The sequence below is a fragment of the Polistes canadensis genome, unplaced genomic scaffold, assembly GCF_001313835.1.
Source record: "Polistes canadensis isolate GaletaPanama2010 unplaced genomic scaffold, ASM131383v1 scaffold_82, whole genome shotgun sequence".
NCBI classification, from domain to species: domain Eukaryota; kingdom Metazoa; phylum Arthropoda; class Insecta; order Hymenoptera; family Vespidae; genus Polistes; species Polistes canadensis.
In genome coordinates this window covers 507,849-513,968 of record NW_014569629.1, presented here as the reverse complement: position 1 = coordinate 513,968, position 6,120 = coordinate 507,849, and the positions used below count along the sequence as shown (strand labels likewise).

The 6,120-nt window shown below is 34.2% G+C and overlaps 1 protein-coding gene across 2 annotated transcripts in view; it reads left to right on the top strand.

Annotated features, from left to right (window-relative positions):
- Window positions 1-6,120, top strand: part of LOC106786802 (slit homolog 1 protein) — a 90,869-nt gene that overhangs the window by 43,474 nt on the left and 41,275 nt on the right. Inside the window, exon 2 of one of the 2 annotated variants that reach the window (XM_014748579.1) lies at window positions 6,075-6,107. The exons of the other annotated variant lie outside the window; for it this stretch is intronic. The gene's annotated coding sequence lies outside the window, so the exon portion shown is untranslated. Of the gene's footprint in view, window positions 1-6,074; window positions 6,108-6,120 lie in introns of those variants that run through there. 2 annotated transcript variants of the gene reach the window in all.

Genomic DNA, 6,120 nt, shown 5'->3' with positions numbered 1-6,120 from the left:
CACCCACCCACCCTATCCACCCGACATACACGTAGAGCAAGGACTCGTATATCGAGCATACGTATGTCTATCCTTCTAACTGTAGGGAACCAACGAGTACCTTCTTATACGGAATTTCGATAAGCTTTCGTGTTAGTTACACCGAATGATCTTCTTTTTCTAAAAATCCATTCCTTTAAAATTTATCCATCCTATTTCCTATTTATCACCGATCTTACTCCAACTTTCCTTTTATTTTTATTTTCTTTTCTATTCTTTTTTTCCCTTTATATTATTCGCTATTAGCTTTTGCCATTAGTACTATCTTTGCTTTGCTTTGCTATGCTTTGCTTTGCTTTATCTTATCGTGAAGGTCTTGGACCTCTTCTCGCGTATCGGCTTACGAAAGAAAAGGATGATGATTAAAGTGGTGGAGAAGGGAGGATCATGTTACTTATTACTATCGAGTAAGTTCTTACTAATTAAAACGAGCGAATTTATCTACATATACCAAGAAGAATATTCTAATCTGCATTACGCCCTTTTCTTTCTATCCTTTCTTCGAGAACCTTTTCTCTTCTCTCTTCTTCTTCATCTTCTTCTCAACGTTATTCCAAGTCGAACCTTTTTCGACTGGCTCACACCAGATGAAGGATCCCCCTTTTCAGGCGAGAGGCATTTATGAATTTCAATCGGCCCAACTTGGCAGAATCGGCAACATGCCAGGGAGAAAGGGTGTGGTATATGTGTGTGTGTGTGTGTGTGTGTGAGAGAGAGAGAAAGAAAGAGAGAGTGAGCCCTTTTCAACTCTTCCCTCTCTCCCTTTTTTCTCTTTCTCGTCGTTAGTTTTCGCAGAGTGGATTTGATGAATTGCGTCGAGTACCATTCGAATTTCAGCACCCAAACTGAATGCAACCGGCTACCTTTCTTCCTTCACGGTTCCTGTCTTTGAAATAAGAACGCGAATGAGAGTGTAAGCCTCCATTCCGATCCTAATTACTCACCATTTCCATTCTGAAATACTATACTATATATATAAGGGAGAATAGTTTAAAATATATACGCGTATACACTTATACGAATGAATTGGAGAAAAAAAAAAAAGAAGAAAATACGAAATTTTACCGTTGTACTTATATATAATCTTTTCTAAATATACGAGCCAATAACTTCAGATTCAATCTATTAAAAAATAGAAATAACATTATTTTAGACAATTATGTTCACATATTTTGGAAACATTCTCGTTAATTACAATAAAATATAATTAATTACGTTGAATTATGAATTTTTGTATAAAGTATAAAGCATGATTAATAATTTCAACCTGATATTGAATATACCGTTCATCTCGTTCGAATTAGATAACCAATTATCTCGGACTTGTAACTTTGACGGAGATTAGAACGTACGATGTTTTATCGTACGTGGCCAGTATTATCAATTCTCTCTTTACTTTTCTTTCCTTTTCTTTCCATTTCTTTATTTCTTTCTTTTGAAGAAGAATAAGAGAAAGACAAAAGGTACGAGATAACAAATTTGAAGGTAAAAGGTATGAAAGGGAATGAGATAGCCCTTTTTTTCCTACGAGAGGAATAACGGACTGGAGGAATTGAAGTCAACGTGGGACAACGTGCATCGTATAAATGTTCAAGTGAGATAGAGATAGGAAAGTAAAACACCACCAGGATACATTTCCCCAGGATTGTACCTACACCACTTTGAGAAACGCTACGGTGGCATTGCATTTATCGTGCCAACCGCCGCGAGCCTGTCGCTCGAAATTGCAATTCGTGTAGCGTTGTACTTAAACAGTTCGAAACCCCGCCGACCGATTTAATTTCACCGATGCGGTGGTAACTATTCCCATTTACGAGTTGCGATGACTATAGCAGCAGCGGAGGCAGCCCTGGCAACTGCAACTGCAACTGCAACGGTGCGCAAGCTTCTACCGTAATTGCATCTTTGACAAAAAAAAATCGGAAAGGGAGAATGATTTATAAAATATTTCGATGGGAATATTTGATTGTGACAAAAAGGGCAGGTATTACGTTAATCATGATTATGATAAAAAATGAAGAAAAGAAATACGAAAAACAAAATTGTCGATCGATAGTAAAAATATTTGAAGATTGTTTCTTATGGTTAAAATACAATTTCGTCTAATTGCAATATCTTCGTATCCATTCTCTTTTTCTCCTTTCGTTTAACTTTTGCGTTGAACTTTTTCTTATCCTAATTTTATTAGTCTATTTTCTTTTAACCATTTTTCGCGCAAAGAATACACTTCCTTCCTACACTTGGAGAATAGAACGAGATAATAGATGTGAAGTACGATCGGGGTTGTTATCTCGCTCGTTAATGCACCAGTTTTTCTCGACGTAAAGATAGTAAGTCGTTTTCGAAGTTCTCTCTATATGGTGGAATAGAAAAACTGGATTTTCCCTTTGGCTAGAGATAAAATGTTAATCTACTGATAACACGATCTTGTTATCGGAACGTGTAATTCCAATGATCAATTAGAATTTATTAAAGCTAAGTTTTCCATTCGCTACCCGAATAGTAATAAAATTATAATAATCATTCGTTAATTAAAAACAAACGAGAATAAAAAGATAAATATTCCATTTGATTTCTTATCCTGCGTATCTAAAAAGAAAAAAAATGTTCGTTTACAATGCAATTCCATTAGTGGAAACGTTTTATTCGAATGATTAAATAAGAATTTACGACAGTTTCGATAAATATTAATAAAATTATAATGATTACTTCTTATATATAACAAATAAGAAAACAAGAAAAAGAAGTTAAAAAATGTACAAATATTCCGTTTGATCTAATATTCCGTATACATGTAAAGTGTTCATTTATTGATCAATCCTACGTATTAAAACTGCACGCCGAATAATAATAATTTACGAATACGCTATAAATATTATCTCGTTTGAGATCAAATAATAATAATAATAATAATAATGGAAGAAAAATTCTAAATCCATTTTTTTAAACTGAAATTAAATTCTCTATTAGATTTAACATCTTGTTTTGCTAATCTTCGAAAATAATTAATAATTATAAATTGTACGAGAACAAGCGGTATATTTATTAGGGAATGATTCAAATGTATTACGATTAATTGCACGAATAAATAAAGCAAAAAAAAGAGAGAGAGAGAGAGACGTAATTGAGAGCCGTGGAACTTGTATCGAAGAAGCTCTTCGTGTTCTACCGAGTTGCTCTGTACATTCTTCGAGGTTGCTCGACCAAGAAACTCCAAGTGAAGAAGACCGTGGCCAGCTGCCTCACGTGCTTCGGCATACTCGGTTATTTACTAGTCAATCGAAAAAAAAAAAAAACAGGCAAACGCTTAGGTGAAGAATTTAGTACGTCTAATCGTGTACGAAGAAGAGTATACCGTGTTAGAATTTCCCTTTTAAGTGAGGGAAAGAAAAATAGATTAAGAACATACCAACACACAAACAACTATCTCCGTCTTTGACTATGTTCAACATCGTGTTACGTTTAGTTCACTATTTTAACGAGTTCTATTCTACCAAGTTTCTACATGTTATTTAGAACGAAAAGTCTCTCTCTCTCTCTCTCTCTCTCTCTCTCTCGTTCCGTCTTTTTCTCTCTTTCCAGTTAACTTTTCAAGATCAGGGTTCTACTTAAACAGCGTGACTTTTACTTCACGCTCCAAGTGTCCACTTAACGTGCCACAACTAGTCGCACGATCTAAGTGTCAACTGTTTACCGAAAACTAACAAGACTTAACTTTACTTCCTCTTTTTTTCCAACTTGTTTAAGAGAAAAATTATAGATAGGAAGAAATAGAACATTATTTTGAACGTTTCATCGATGAGAAATCATACTTTAAGTTCTATTTTATTTTATTTTTTCCAAAGTTTTCTTATTCTCGAACAATTTTATTCCTCCGTATTTTTTTCGTTATTGTATTTACGTAACGACAAAAGTATTCGCCATTTTTACAATCTCGCGTCAAATATGTGTGATATATCTCTTATATATATTCGAAAAAAATAAATTAATCGTAGTATTTTAAAATTAATTTAGTTTAAACAAAGAAAGAAAAAAAGAAGAAAAACACGATTTGTCGAACTCGATTCATTCATTTGTCGTAAAACGATTTAATACAATTTCTCGCATTTAAAAAGTTCGAAACAAAAAAGAAAGTGATTTAAAAGAAAAGTGTCTACTACTAAACTCTTTTTCTCTCTCTCTCTCTCTCTCTCTCTCTCTCTCTCTCGCGAGTTAGGTTGCAATTTCGAAGTTTATATTACATCGAGACTAACAAATATTTCATTTCTTTCTCGTACTTGTTATGCTCCAGCCCTTTTTTTTTTCTTTTCTTTTCGTCTTTTTTTTTTTTTWTTTTWTGTTTCCCCTAGTTYTTTTTTTTTTTTCGTTACCGTCTACTTCACTTCGTAATAATTTATAGCGGAAGAGAAACGTACGCGTTTACCGGTCCCTCTACTTTTCCTCCTCACCCGATTCCCTTTTTCCCTTTTCCCTTTTCCTCCCCCTTTTTCGAACCGAACATCCCACTCTTTTACGTGTATTTCCATTCTCTTTCTCTCTGTACATTGTTGGTAACAGATGCCGCACAAAATAATCGCTCAGTTTAAACGAAATTCCGCAGCAACAATAAAAGAGAGACAGAAAGATATAGGGTGAGAGAGGGTGGGTGAGAGAGAACAAAATTCGTATTCAAGCTAATCGGAAAATATGCAAAATAAATATAATCGACTCTTTGGTATTTTAGTAATCGCGTTTTTGATATCGTTCATCGTTCACCATCGCGTTCAAACCGAATTCAGACGAAAGAATCTCGATTGCGATATACGAATTGTTTTTATTACAATGAAAAAAAAAAAGAATAAATAAATAAATAAAAGGAAAGATAAATCAAAAATATATAAAAAATATAAAAGTTAAAGGGTTTTAAATAGAAAGAGAGAGAGAGATAGAGAATGAAAGAGAGAAAGAAAGACATAGAAATTATTCGAATAGCATCGGTGGGGTATAGCATCAGTATACAATTAGTCTTGCATTTCCAATACGATTTATAAAACAATTTCGTAGCCGATTAAAATATGAATGAATTGAAGTATACCTCGCGTATATACGTATAACTCGTTGAATAATGTTGTTAACGAGTTATGGTTTAGCGCGTGGGATATAAATTACTCGTTAAATGTTTCGAATCAAGCCGCTGATGATTTTCGTTAAAATACAACTAAACTGATTAATTTCAAACGTCGGATATTAATCAGTCGAATTACGTTTTGAAAATACATATTCTTACATTCATAATTATTATCTCGTTTAATTAATAAACCCAATCGGGGAAGATGCGATCAACGTGAAACAAAAAGCTTCACACTAATTGATAAATAATTGAAACAAATGATACGGTAAAGGGTCAAGTGAATTATTGGAAAACGACTGGTTAACGACTAGAAAACAAAAAAAAAAAAAACAAAAAATAAAAAAGACAAAACATATATCGTATGGGGGAAATATTAAATGTGTTTCTTATTTAGCAAATATTTAAATTCTACCATGAAGAAAATGATTCTTTGCAATATATTTAAAAAAACAAACTCTTGTCGGTATATAAACGGGGCAAATCGTATTAATAAAATTTCGTTACTATGCGATATATCAGAGATGAAACGAATTGTCGTGGTTTTTATGGGAAACAGAAAGAGAAAGAGAAAGAGAGTGAGAGAGAGAGAGAAATCTACGTCACGGAACGATTTGGTTTAAAGAGACGTAAAAGCCGGATCGGGGGCTGCAGAATGGAGGGAGGGACTTCGGATATGCCATCAACGTAATCGGCCTCGCACGTGCCTGACCATTGAAATTGGAAAATCATGGCAAGGCAAAGTTTTTAATGCGACCGCCAGCTGGTGGAGTCCCGCCACGAAGTGATAACTACTTCGAAAAGGGAAACTATTCAATTTTGGCCTTCCAAAGTTCTCCCTCTCTCTATCTTTCTCTCTCTGTCTCTCTCTCTCTCTCTCTCTCTCTCACTCACTCATTCTCTTCTTTTTCTTTCTTATTTTCTTTAGGTTAGAAAAAGGGGCGTGAAAAAGGTACAACTTACCCCTGCTGCTG